This window comes from Callithrix jacchus, chromosome 4, assembly GCF_049354715.1.
Source record: "Callithrix jacchus isolate 240 chromosome 4, calJac240_pri, whole genome shotgun sequence".
In the NCBI taxonomy this organism is placed as follows: domain Eukaryota; kingdom Metazoa; phylum Chordata; class Mammalia; order Primates; family Cebidae; genus Callithrix; species Callithrix jacchus.
The window spans coordinates 45,542,831-45,556,628 of NC_133505.1; the positions used below are offsets into that span (position 1 = coordinate 45,542,831).

Consider the following 13,798-nt stretch of genomic DNA (forward strand, 5'->3'; position numbering starts at 1 on the left):
ATCCCAGCCAGTGGGAGGAGAATAAGATAAAGAGACAAAGTAGTGCACACCCATTTGTTTTAGGAGTGTGACCTAGAAGTGACACACACCACTTCTGCTCACATCCCATTGGTCAGAACTTAGTCACATTTCTACACCTGACTGCAGAGGAAGCTGGGGAATGTAGTCTCTAACTGGGAAGCCAAAGTGCCAACAAACACTGAGGGATTCGATTATTAAGATAAAGGACAGGAGAATGGATTGATGGAAAACTTGCAGCCTCTATTATGATATATAAAATGGAAGCATTTTTACAGGATGGCACTTACTCTGTGTGTGTGTGTGTGTGTGTGTGTGTGTGTGTGTGTGTGATGACAGATCAATTTTTTTTTTTTGAGGTAGAGTCTTGCTCTGTCACCAGGCTGGAGTGCAGTGGTGGGATCTCGGCTCACTGTAACCTGCACCTCCCGGGTTCAAGCAATTCTCCTGTTTCCACCTCCTGAGTAACTGGGACTACAGTCACGAGCCACCACGCCTGGCTAATTTTTTGTATTTTTAGTAGAGACAGGGTTTCAGCATGTTGGCCAGGATGGTCTCGATCTCCTGACCTCATGATCCGCCTGCCTTGGCCTCCCAAAGTACTGAGATTATAGGCATGAGCCACCACGCCTGTCCAACAGATCAGTTTTAATCCTAGCACCTGAAGCTAAACAGGGTATGCTCTATAAACTTCATGGGACTGTTGTAGACACTTGATAAAGTGACAACTGTGCAATACCACTCAGCATCTCAAAATCAGGAACATGCTATTGAATTGCTTAAACACAATCCACAGAATTAAAAACAAAATCAGATTTAATTCTCCATTAAAAGCTTACACTTAAAACTTGATATAACAATCAATATCTAGCAGGGAATATTGAAAGCAATTTCAGAGTCTCATCCTGTTGTACTCTATTGGGAAGGTTTCTTGAGTAGACACGTGACCGGCCAAAAATGGGTAAAGCAAAGACCAGACCAGCAAGTAAAAGTTCTACCACAGCTTCTGTAGTTTCTACTTGTTTTCCTTTGTCAGATAAAATTCAACAGCTGGAATTAAATGCTTATCTTTGCAAATACACAAGGTATGCTGTGAAAGCTTATCTGCTTACAAACACATAAAATACTTGTTAACTAGTTTGATAAAAAAAGTATAAAAGTATATAGCAAAAACATTAATCATCTCTGACCCCAGAAAGCTCAATCCCATATTTATATTACATCAAACAAAAACAGTTTTGGTTTTTGAAAGCGATTTTAGAGTCTCATCCTGTTGTACTCTACTGGGAAGGTTTCTTGAGTAGACACGTGACTGGCCAAAGATGGGTACAACCAAGACCAGACCAGCAAGTAAAAGTTCTACCACAGCTTCTGTAGTTTTCACCTGTCTTTCTTTGTCAGTTAAAGGTGAACAGTGAGAATTAAATGCTTATCTTTATATATACACAAGGTATGCTGTGAAAGCATATCTGCTTACAAACATATAAAAATACTTGTTAACTAATTTGATTTTAAAACGTATAAAAGTATATGGCAAAAACATTAATCACCTCTGACCCAGAATGCTCAATTCCATATTTTATATACATCAAACAAAAACAGTTTTAGTTTTTTGAATCCCTTATTCAAAAATACTTGAAAAGACAGAAATTATTCATTTTTACCCTTAGCGTGGCTGTGAAAAAAAGAGTTTTAAAAAATCAAGGGCCAGAAGCAGCAGGCGAGTCGAGTGTCCTTGCACATGGACCCGAGTGACCATGGTGGCCCGGGTGTGGCCGCTGATGAGGCTCCTCATCAAGGGGAGTGTGGCTGGAGGCACCATCTACCAGGAGCTGCTGGGGCCCAGTGACAAGAGCCAGGCAGCCCTACAAAAGGCTGGGGAGGTGGTCCCTCCCGCCATGTACCAGTTCAGCCGGTACCTCGTCAGCAGACAGGCCAGCAGATAACCCAGCTCCCAGCCCCTCCAAAGATTCACTTTACCATCCGTGACTCCTGGAATGCAGGCATCATCACGGTGATGTCAGCTCTGTCAGTGGCCCCTTCCATGGCCCACGAGTACTCCAAGGAGGGCTGGGAGTAGGTGAAGGCACGCACCACGTAGCAAGTCAGCAGGGGCCACCTGCCCCAGCCAGAACCGCCAGGTCTGCCACCAACCTGAAGACTCCAGACTGGGACCCCAGTCGGAGGGCAGCTCTCGGCCCTGCCGGCCCAATAAAAGACTTCCGAAGTGAAAAAAAAAAAAAAATCAAGTACACTGAAATGTCTAAGTCCTGAATGAATCCAAATATTTGACCACGTAGAATATTATCATCTTCAAGAGCAGGAGCAATAACACAGGCTTTTATAAGCAGTTTTTAATCCATAAAGTCAATAGGCATTTTGGTATTTTGGCCACCAGAAAACAAAAGCTGCAATATCAGTCAAGATCTGAGATGTTTCACTTTTGTAGATTCAATTCAGTGTATTTAAGGTTAACAAAGGCTGACATTGAAATTTTTAAAGATAGGCAAAAATTCACATTAAAAAAAAAATCCCTATATTTCTATTTAGAGTAACAGTAGGCAGTATGATTCCAAAAGTTAAAAATTATTTCACAACCTGTGGCTTCAGCTTGGCAAACAGCTTAGATTCCAAAACTGATTCATCTCTATTAACATGGAAGCACTTAAAAAAAGAGCGTGTCTGTGTATATAGACACATATTTTAAAGGAATCAGATAATCTTTGAAGCAGCCTTAGTGTTTCTTTTAAATTTGTCTGGAAGTGACCATTGTATTAGCTTCACGGAAAGGACTAGCCAGCTTCTTGGTCTAAGGCTAACATGGTGATCATTTGTCTAAGGCTAGAAAGGCACCAAACAAGATGTAAACTGAGGAGAGGAGAAGATGAGGGCTTTTCCTGGCAGTTGGTAGCTAAGATGGAAAGGATTCTAGAAAATGACACAATGGCAGCCTTTCTTGCCTTTTTCTGATGAAGGAAGACATTCCTGCTCTTGAAATTTCCTGATAAGCCGGACAAGTTCATGGAAAGCTTGATCTACATTCATCCCAATCTTTGCTGATGCCTCCATGTATGTTACCTTAAGTTGCCGCGCTAACTGCTGTCCTTCTTCCTGTGTTACCTGTCTTTGATGATCCAGATCTGCTTTATTGCCAACTAAAATCATTGGAAACTCATCACGACCCTTTACTCTGAGAATCTGTCTTTGAAACTTATAGATTTCTTCAAAACTGCCTCTATTTGTGACTGAAAAGACCAACAGGAAGCCCTCGCCAGTCCTCATACATTGTTCTCTCATGGCTCCAAACTCTTCTTGTCCTGCTGTATCCAAAATATCTAGCCGTGCTGCTCTGTCATCTATCACACACTGCTTTGTGTAAGAATCTTCAATGGTTGGATCATAATCCTTTACAAAATAGGACTGGTTGAACTGGATGATGAGCGCCGACTTGCCCACGCCGCCCCCGCCGACCACCACGAGCAGGTACTTCTCCTGGCCGGAGCCGTCCCGCCAGCCGGCCGCTGCCATGGGGAAGCCGCAGAGCGCAGCCTGATCGCGCCGAGCCGCCGCTGCCTCCCGCCCTAGGCCCGGCTCCTGGGACGTGTGCGGCCGGCGGGCAGCGGGCGAGCGGCCGGGCGGGGGTCCCGGGTCCCGGGAGGTGTCGGGAGGGCAGGTCCGCGCAGCAGCGCGGCGCCAGGAGCTGGCTGGGTACCGTCTGAGGCGAGGAGAAGCGGGGTGACGGCACGGGCCAGGGGCGGCAGCGGCCGGGGGGCGCGCTCCTCTACGCGTCTCCGCAGCGCCTCAGCCCTTACTCTTAATACCAGCTTTTTTTTTTTTTTTTTTTTTTTTTTTTTTTTTTTGAGACAGAGTCTTGCTATGTCACCAGGGGGAGGGCGGTGGCGCAATCTCGGCTCACTGCAACCTCCACCTCACGGGTTCAAGCAATTCTGCCTCAGTCTCCCGGGTAGCTGGGATTACAAGCACCTGCCACTACACCCAGCTAATTTTTGTATTTTTAGGAGAGACAGGGTTTCACCATGTTGGCCAGGATGCTCTCAATCTCTTGACCTCGTGATCCGCCCATCTCAGCCTCCCAGAGTGCTGGGATTACAGGCCTGAGCCACGTGCCCGGCCAGTATCTTTATTTTATTCCAGTCTAGTCTGTCCCATTGGATTCCTTTTTGACCTGCTGAACTGGTTTCACAATATTCTAATGGATGAATTACAACCCTTACCACTGCCCCAGAGAAAAGTGCAAACTTAGCACAGCAGGGATTGCTTGGGGTATGAGAAGTGGTGGGTGGTGGAGGGGAGTCCTCTTCAAGACATGGCAGCTGCTCATTCTCCAGCCTCCCCTCCAGCTGCTACCCACTAGCACTGCCACAACCCCATTAAGCTCCCGATCCCTGCAACACGCCATCCCATTCCACACCACCTTGTCTTTGCACTTGCTATGCCAACTGGAATACCTTCTGCCTTAGCCCCTGACCCTTGGTCTTCCACCCCACAACCATTAGCCTTGCAAACCATCTTCATTCATTTTTCTTTCTGTTTTTTTTTTTTTTTTTTTTTTTTTTTAGACAGAGTCTCCTACTGTTGCCATGGCTGGAGTGCAATGGCCGGATCTCCGCTCACTGCAACCTCTCTGCCTTCTGGTTCACTCGATTCTCCTGCCTCAGCTTCCCAAGTAGCGGGGACTACAGGCGTGGGCGACTACACCTGGCTAATCTTTTGTGTGTTTTTGATAGAGACAGGGTTTCACGATGTTGGCCAGACTGGTCTCGAACTCCTGAACTCATGATCCTCCCACCTCAGCCTCCCAAAGTACTGGGATTACAGGCGTTAGCCACTGTGCTCAGCGACCATCTTCATTTTTCAAAACCCAGCTTGTGTGTCACCTCTCCAAAGAATGCTTTCTTACCAGAAAGTCACTTGCAAAGAGTTAATCTACCCCTTGATACCCCCAAACCCCTTATTATTTGGTATCGCAATTAATGAACTTAGCTGTCAGCTTCCCCTCCTACCCCATAAGCACCTCAAGGGGAGGAACAGAGGGCCTCAGTTTCCTTATATGTAAAATAGAAAAAACAATATGATTTTTTGTTGTTTACACTCAATCAGTGTTTGTTCTGATGGCTTATCTACATATTTCTCTCCACTAAACGGTAAGCACCTGGAGGGAAAATCTCCCTCAATGCTTTTTGTCCAAGTCTTGCTCACAGTAGCACTCCACAAATGTTGACTTTAGTTGGCAAGTCACCTGGAAATGCAGACCAGTATCACCTCCATAGCTGGCTACTCTATAGAATTGTAATAATGAACAGGTCATTGAACATCTAGCCGAGTGTAACCTACTCAGAAATAGATGGCCTCAGAAAATCAAGCCTGCCACATCTACTTAAACTATTTGAGGCCAGGCACAGTAACTCATGCCCGTGATCCCAGCACTTTGGGAGGCTGAGTGGGGAGGATCACTTAAGGCCAGGAGTTCAAGGCCAGCCTGGGCAACAAAGCAAGACCTTATCTCTACAAAAAATAAAAACTAGCTAGGCATGGTGGTGTGCGCCTGTAGTTCCAGCTACTTGGGAGGCTGAGGCAGGAGGATTGCTTGAGCCCAGAAGTGTGAGGCTGCAGTAAGCTGTGACTCCACTGCACTCCAGCCTGGGTAACAGAGAAAGATCCTATCTCTAAAAAAATAAAAATTATGCTGGGCACGGTGGCTCAAGCCTGTAATCCCAGCACTTTGGGAGGCCAAGGCGGGTGGATCACGAGATCAAGAGATCGAGACCATCCTGGTCAACATGGTGAAATTCCATCTCTACTAAAAATACAAAAACTTAGCTGAGCATGGTGGCACATGCCTGTAATCCCAGCTACTCAGGAGGCTGAGGCAGGAGAATTGCCTGAACCCAGGAGGTGGAGGTTGCAGTGAGCCGAGATCGCGCCATTGCACTCCAGCCTGGGTAACAAGAGCGAAATTCCGTCTCAAAATAAATAAATAATAAAAAAAATAAAAATTATTTGAGCAATTCAACAAACATGGCAAAGATAAACTTTGTGGATTGATGTTTATTAAGACTGCCGGCCGGGTACAGTAGCCCAGTCTAGCCCCTGGCTTTCTGACTGTTCTTTGAACACTCCAGACCTGCTCCCCCTGCTTGGAACTTTGCACTTGCTTTCCTCTTTGCTTCGAGTGCCCTTCCCATAGATCTTCTCTGTCCTGTTAAGCATCACCTCCCCAGAGAGACAACCTTTGTCCAAAGGTCTCCTGGCTGCCCGCCTCCATTTAGTCATGAGCCTATTCCTGAACCAGTCAATCATGAGAGGATAGAATTACCAGGACTGGCAAAGTCTTGTTATTTGGAACCAAACTCTCTATTATATTACCCCGTCTTATTGTCTTCACAGCACCCATCACAGCTGAAATGATTATATAGAGGTACATATTTTGTTGCTTATCATTGGTCTTCCCTCCTCAGATTGTAAGTTTTGTGAGAGTAGGAATTTATCTGTTTTCTTCACCTTTGTCACTCCAATATCTAGAACAGGACCTGATATATTTAGTATGAATTCAATAAAGATTTGTTGAACGAATCACTGACGAATAAAGATAAGATAGCACTTTGGACTTCCTCTCTTACCTGATTTATCACGTCGTACTTTAATGATTTCCTGACATGCTACCTTCTTGATTCAGGGCCAAGACAGCATTCTGCTTTTAATTTTTGCCTCACTTAGCACAATGCCTGGCATATCGTTGATAAGCACGTTTGGATGAATGAATAAATTTTGATGAATGAAAGAAGGTGTGAATGCATGTGTTTAGGAAACATCGGTGTGCTCCAGATGTCAGCAGTGGAGAAGGTGGATGGTTACCGTACAAAGGTGATCAAATGCTAAATAAAATAATCCCAATCAGGACACAAAAAAAAGCAAGGGCTCCTCAGATCAAAGGGTGGGGTAGATGGGGTCAGGCTGAGGTCCAGGTAGCAGGGAAGAGGCTGGAGAGGAAGATGTGGGGGGCTGGGAAATCCTCGAAAGGAGCTGCAAAATGTTTATTTGCTGAATTGAGAGGACTCCTAATTGCTTGGGCACTTTTTCTTTTTCTTTTTTTTTGTTTTTTTTTTTAAGAGACAGGGTCTCACTACACTGCCCTGTAGTGAGCTCCTGGGCTCAAGCGATCCTCCTGCCTCAGCCCCCCAAAATGTTGGGATTACAAGCATGAGCCACTGTGCCCAGCCACTGGGACACTTTTACAACTACTTTCTCCCAATGACTCTGAAAGGAATTCTTTATTTTCCCCGAAACTCCATTTGAGAAGCAGGCTGACTTCAAGTCCATTCTCTATCACATCATTCATAAAATATATCTTGTCAGTGCCACACTGTCAGGGGAAGAGAAACCAAACATACATTTAAATAAGATGCCCTTCATGGGATACATTTCTGAAGAGAAGAGGCAGTCTTGGTAGGAGGCAGAAGGAGATTTTAAAAACATGTAAAGCCTGAAAAAAATTTTGAGTTTAAATATCTTTAAAAATATGTAAGTTATTTCTGATAATCACCAAGTAATTACTTCTTTTTAAGCCCTTCCACTACAGAAGATATAAAAAAAATTTTTTTTTTTTTTTTTGAGAGGGAATCTCGCTCTGTTGCCAGGCTGGAGTGCAGTGGCGCAATCTCAGCTCACTGCAATCTCTGACTCCTGGGTTCAGGTGACAGTCTTTTACATATACACAAACACACATACACATACACAAACACAGACATACAAACACACATACACAACATACACAAATATACATATTCACAAACACAAAACAGATACACAAACACACACACACAGACACAACATACACAAATACAAACACGCACAAATCCAGATATACAAACATACACACAGACACAAATGCATACATTCACACACACCATCACAGATGCACAGGCTCACACAATCATACACCAAACACACATGCATAAAACCCTTGTTTCCTAGCAAACTAACACAGGAACAGAAAAAAAAATACTTCACATTCTCCCTTACGAGTGGGAGCTAAACACTGAGTACATATGGACACGAAGAAGGGGCCTACAGACATTGGGGCCTGCTAGAGGATGGAAGGTGGGAGGAGGGCGAGGATTAACAAAACTATGGAATCTGGCCAGGCGCCATGGCTCACAGCTGTAATCCCAGCACTTTGGGAGGCCAAGGCAGGTGAATCACTTGAGGTCAGGAGTTTGAGATCTACCTGGCCAACAGTAGTGTGAAACCCCATCACTACTAAAAATACAAAAACTAGTGGGGTATGGTGATGCGTGCCTGTCATCCCAGCTGCTTGGGAGACTGAGGCAGGAGAATCATTGAGCCCAGGGGGCGGAGGTTGCATGAACTGAGATCATGCCACTGCACTCCAGCCTGGACGGAAAATGAGACCCTGTCTGAAAAACAAAAACAAACACAAACTGTGGAATCCCAGCACTCCAGGAGGCCAGGGGGTGGTCACTTGAGCTCAGAGTTTAAAACCAGTGAGACCCTGTCACTACAAAAAAGAAGAAAAAAACTGCCTAATAAGTACTATGCTTTTTTTTGAGACGGAATTTTCCTCTTTTCTCCCAGGCTGAAGTGCAGTGGCATGATCTCAGCTCACTGCAACTTCCGCTTCCCAGGTTCAAGTGATTCTCCTGCTTGAACTCCTCCGGATTAGCTGGGATTATAGGCGCACGCCACCATGTACAGCTAATTTTGTATTTTTGGTAGAGACAGGGTTTCGCCACATTGGCTAGGATGGTTTCAAACTCCTAACCTCAGTTGATCCACCTGCCTCAGATTCCCAAAGGATTACTGTGCTTATTACCCAGGTGACTGACTAATCTGTACACCAAATCCCCATGACATGCAACTTACCTATATAAGAAATCTGCGCATGTGCCCTTGAATCTAAAATAAAATTAAAAATAAATAAATAATAAAAGAGGGCTCAACAAAACAAAAAAAAATCCTTATTAATGAAACAAAATATGATCAGAGGCATTTGTAAAAACGATTTCCCAGGGAATAAAATCATAAGTTATTTGTGGGAAAAAAGTAAGCATTTAAATGAGTTCCTCTTTTACCAATAGTGAGAGGATGAAATGGGAGGGAGGCTGGGAGCGTTTCCTTGCGCACCTTCCCTGTGTGTCTGGGAATCAGGGTCTCAGTCCTTGTCTCCAGGCAGCCTCCTCTGGGGCTGGTTCCCAGGACCCTTCGTAAAACCCTTGCTGGGTGGAGAGAGTGATGCAGGGGGGTGGAGGGAAAAGCAAAGCTTTAGTCCATGTGTACAGACCAACAGTCTGAAGAGACTGAGGAGGCCAGGCACAGAGGCTCACGCCTGTAATCCCAACACTTTGGGAGGCCGAACCCAGAGGATCACAGGAGCCCAGGAGTTCAAGACCAGCCCAGGCAACATAGCGATACCCTGTCTCTACAAAAAAATGCAAAAATTAACCAGAAATGGTGGCATGTACCTGTAATCCCAGCTACTCAGGAGGCTGAGGCGGGAGAATCACTTGAGCCTGGCACCACTGCACTCCACCTGGATGACACACATTTAAAAGATTAACTAAAAAAAAAAAAAAAAAACACTGAGGCCGGCCGCAGTGGTTCACGCCTGTAATCCCAGCACTTTGGGAGGCCAAGGCAGGCGGATCATGAGGTCAAGAGATGGAGACCATCCTGGCCAACATGGTGAAACCCGGTCTTTAAAAAAAAAAAAATACACTGAAGAAAGGTAGCAATCCATGTGGGGAGGACTAGGGGCAGGCCAGAGCCATGGAGAATGAAGACTGCAAGGTGAAAAGAAGTAAACCTCATGGAAACATTTACACATCTCGAACCAGTGGGGAGAAACTGGCAGGGAATAAAGTTTGTCCTCCGTGGAACACTACCATTAGAAATGATTTGCAGCTAAAGGCAGCCGCTGTCAGGTGGGAAAGTTACTGAAGAAATATTTGGTGGTTAGACACCTAACAGCAGAGGCGTGGGAAAGGGGAGACCCTCTTATCTTTGGGGAAGTTCCATGCCTGTTTGCTTCCTCTTGACACTATCGCCCCTGCACATAGCCCCTCCTGTCACCTTAGATGGAAATGGCTGAAAAGAGTTACAGCTCTGCTGCCCCAGGGGTACCTGCACCTTCTCGGGCTCCCATCTTTTCTTTTCCTCCCTTCTTTCTTTTTCTTTTCTTTCTTTCTTTTGAAACAGAATCTCACCATCACCCAGGCTGGAGTGCAGTGGTGTGATCTTGGCTCAATGAAACGTTTGCCTCCCAGGCTCAAGAGATCCTCCCACTTCAGACTTTGAAGTAGTTGGGATACAGGCACGAACCACCATGTTCGGCTAATTTTAAAATTTTTGTTTGTTTGTTTGTTTGTTTTTTGAGACAGAGTCTCACTCTGTTGCCCAGGCTGGAAGGCAGCGGCACGATCTCAGCCCATTGCAACCTCTGCCTCCCGGAGAATCAAGCGATTCTCCTGCCTCAGCCTCCGGAGTAACTGGGACTACAGGCGCCACCACGCCCCACTAATTTTTGTATTTTTAGTAGAGATGGGGTTTCACCATATTGGCCAGGCTGGTCTCAAACTCCTGACCTTGTGATCCGCCCGCCTTGGCCTCCCAAAGTACTGGGATTACAGGCGTGAGCCACTGCTCCTGGCCTAATTTTCAAATTTTTTTGTAGAGATGAAGTTTTACTATATTGCCCAGGCTGGTCTCAAGCCACCCTCCTGCCTCAGCTTCCCAAAGTGCTAGGATTACAGGCGTGAGCCACTGCACCTGGCCTTCCCCTGCTTTCTAAGGGCTAAATTATACTATCTTCTAGGACTCGGCTTAAAGGTTTTTCTCCTCCAGGAAGACTTCCCTGACTCTCTACCTCCGAGGCCTCCTCCTGTGGCCCCCAGTGCTTCCTCTAGCACCTACCGTCCTGGGTCCAAATGGCACAAGTGGCTTGGCCCCTCACTGCTCTGGGAGCCCCTTGGAATGTGGACTGTGTCTTGCTTCCCTGGGTATTCCCCAATTTCTAACTCAGAGTCTGCAACACAGTAACAAACTGTATGAAGAAAAGTAGGACGGAAGTCTGGGGAATCTTCACGCACTGAAAGTGTCAGGGGTGGGTGACGGACCTTAGAGTGTTACTCTTCCCGGGGACACCTGCACTGTTGGAAAGACTTGTCTTCACTTGGTGATATGGAGCTGGGAGATGAGGTGGTGCTTCTAGTGGCAGCAATTGGTGCAAGGGAACAGGACTGGGAAAAAAGGAAAGAAACAGGGGCTGAAATCATAACCTTTGTGGGTATTTCCCTACCTGTGTCTAGATTCTTCACCAGAGAGACTGCAGAATTGAAGGAGAGAAGAAAGGAATAGAAATAGGAGGCTGAAAGAGCAGTAAGAATTTGTCCCACAGGCCGGGTGTGGCGACTCACGCCTGTAATCCCAGCACTTTGGAAGGCCGAGACAGGCGGATCACGAGGTCAAGAGTTCAAGACCAGCTGGCCAACATGGTGAAACCCTGCCTCTACTAAAAATACAAAAATTAGCCCAGTGTGGTGGGAAGCACCTGTAGTCCCAGCTATTCAAGAGGCTGAGGCAGGAGAATTGCCTGAACTCGGGAAGTAGAGGTTGCACTGAGCCCCAATGGTACCACTGCACTCCAGCCTGGGCGACAGAGACTCTGTCTCAAAAAACAAAAAAACAGCTTTTCACAAGATGGCGCAAAAAGCGAAGAAGGAAGCTCCTCCTCCTCCTAAAGCCGAAGCCAAAGCGAAGCCTTTAAAGGCCAAGAAGGCAGTGTTGAAAGGTGTCCACAGCCACAAAAAAAAGAAGATCCGCACGTCACCCACCTTCCGGCGGCCCAAGACACTGCAACTCCGGAGGCAGCCCAAATATCCTCGGAAGAGCGCCCCCAGGAGAAACAAAGTTGACCACTGTGCTATCATCAACTTTCCACTGACCACTGAGTCTGCCATGAAGAAGACAGAAGACAACGCACTGTGTTCATTGTGGATGTTAAAGCCAACAAGCACAGATCAAACAGGCTGTGAAGAAGCTCTGTGACACTGATGTGCCCAATGTCAACACCCCGATTCGGCCTGATGGAGAGAAGAAGTCATATGTTCAAATGGCTCCTGATTACGATGCTTTGGATGTTACCAATAAAATTGGGATCATCTAAACTGAGTCCAGCTGGCTAATTCTAGATATACGTATATCTTTTCACCAAAACACAAAACAAAACAAAAAAAACTGAGGGTCTATGTCTATTCATTCCACAAATCTTTATCAAGCACCTGCTACAAACTGGGCATTGAACTAGGTGCTGGGAAAACATCAGTGGAGTAAACAGGGTGCTCACATTTTTGGGGGGTGGTGGGAGAGGCACCTCTGTACAGTAAGTCAGGTGATAGAACATGTTATGAAAAAATGTAGCAGAATAAGTGGGAAAGAGACACATAGGGTGGGGTAGACGGGCTGTTTCACACAGGTTAGTAGGGAAGGCCTCTCTGATGACCTTTGAGCAAGAGAGGAAGCTGGTGAATAGCTGGAGTAAGAATGTTCCAAGCAGAAGGCATGGCGAGGGCAAAGGCCCCGAGGCTGGAGTGTGCTGGCTGTGTTAGGATCACCGAAAGGAGGCCAGCGTGGCTGCAGCAGAGGGAGGCAGGGCGGACAAAGTGGTGACAAAGGAGATCAGAGGGTGGCAGGGGACTGGGTTATTTAGCAGCTGGCATGCCATGGTAAGGACTTGGGATTTCTACCCTGAGTGTGGTACAGACCCCTGGAAGGTTAGGAGTGGAGTAGAGGAGGCACATGATCTGACTCAGGCTTCAACAGGACCTCTCTGATGGCTGGGCAGAGAACTGACTGTAAAGGGGACACAGTGGCCTGGGGAGGCCAGTCAGGAGCTGCTATTGCAATAGCCTGGGCAAGAGACGGTGCTGGCCTGGGCCAGGGAGGTGGCAGGAGAGGTGATACCAAGTGGTTGGATCTGGATCTATATTGAAGGGTGGGCTGATGGGGAGTGCGGAGGGGTTAGATACAGGCTTAGAGGAAGAGAGGACCCAAGGATGCCTGCTGGGTCTTTAACTTGAGCAATGGAAGGGTAGAGGTGGCAAAGACTGGGCAAAGTTAGGGTAGGTGAAGAGAGAAAATCAGGAGTGTGGATTGGGATACACTCCTCAATTTTTTTTTTTTTTTTTTTGAGATGCAGTTTTGCTCTTGTTGCCTAGGCTGGAGTGCAGTGGCACAATCTTGGCTTCTTCACCTCCCAGGTTCAGGTGATTCTCCTGCCTCAGCCTCCTGAGTAACTGGGATTACAGGCATCCACTACCATGCCCAGCTAATTTTTGTATTTTTAGTAGAGATGGGGTTTCACCATGTTGGCCAGTCTGGTCTCAAACTGCTGACCTCAGATGATCTGCCTGCCTCAGCCTCGAAAAGTGCTGGAATTACAGGCGAGAGCCACCACGCCTGGCTACATTCCCTAATTTTAAGAAAAAAATTTTAAAAATGTTTATTAAAACATTGGATGTGGTGGCATGCCTGTATTCCCAGCTACTCAGGAGGCTGAGGTGAGAGGTTAGCTTGAGCGTAGAAGTTCAAGACTGCAGTGAGCTAGGATTGTACCACTGCATTCCAGCCTGGGTGACACGGTGCAACCCTGTCTCTAGAAAACAAATAAAAGCTACCAAGTGTGTTGGCTCACACCTGTAATCCAAGCACTTTGGAGGCCAAGGCTGGTGGATTACCTGAAGTC

The 13,798-nt window shown here is 46.4% G+C and overlaps 3 pseudogenes across 1 annotated transcript; 2 read left to right on the forward strand and 1 right to left on the reverse strand.

Moving 5' to 3' along the window:
• Positions 1–816: 816 nt before the first annotated feature.
• On the reverse strand, positions 817–3,805 carry LOC100386626 (ras-related protein R-Ras2 pseudogene; annotated as a pseudogene). Its single transcript, XR_013534200.1, has one exon. The product of XR_013534200.1 is annotated as a ras-related protein R-Ras2 pseudogene (transcript).
• On the forward strand, positions 1,644–2,119 carry LOC108591167 (MICOS complex subunit MIC13 pseudogene; annotated as a pseudogene).
• Positions 3,806–11,265: 7,460 nt separating the features above from the next.
• Positions 11,266–12,220, forward strand: LOC108591166 (large ribosomal subunit protein uL23 pseudogene; annotated as a pseudogene).
• The last annotated feature ends 1,578 nt before the right edge of the window (positions 12,221–13,798 follow it).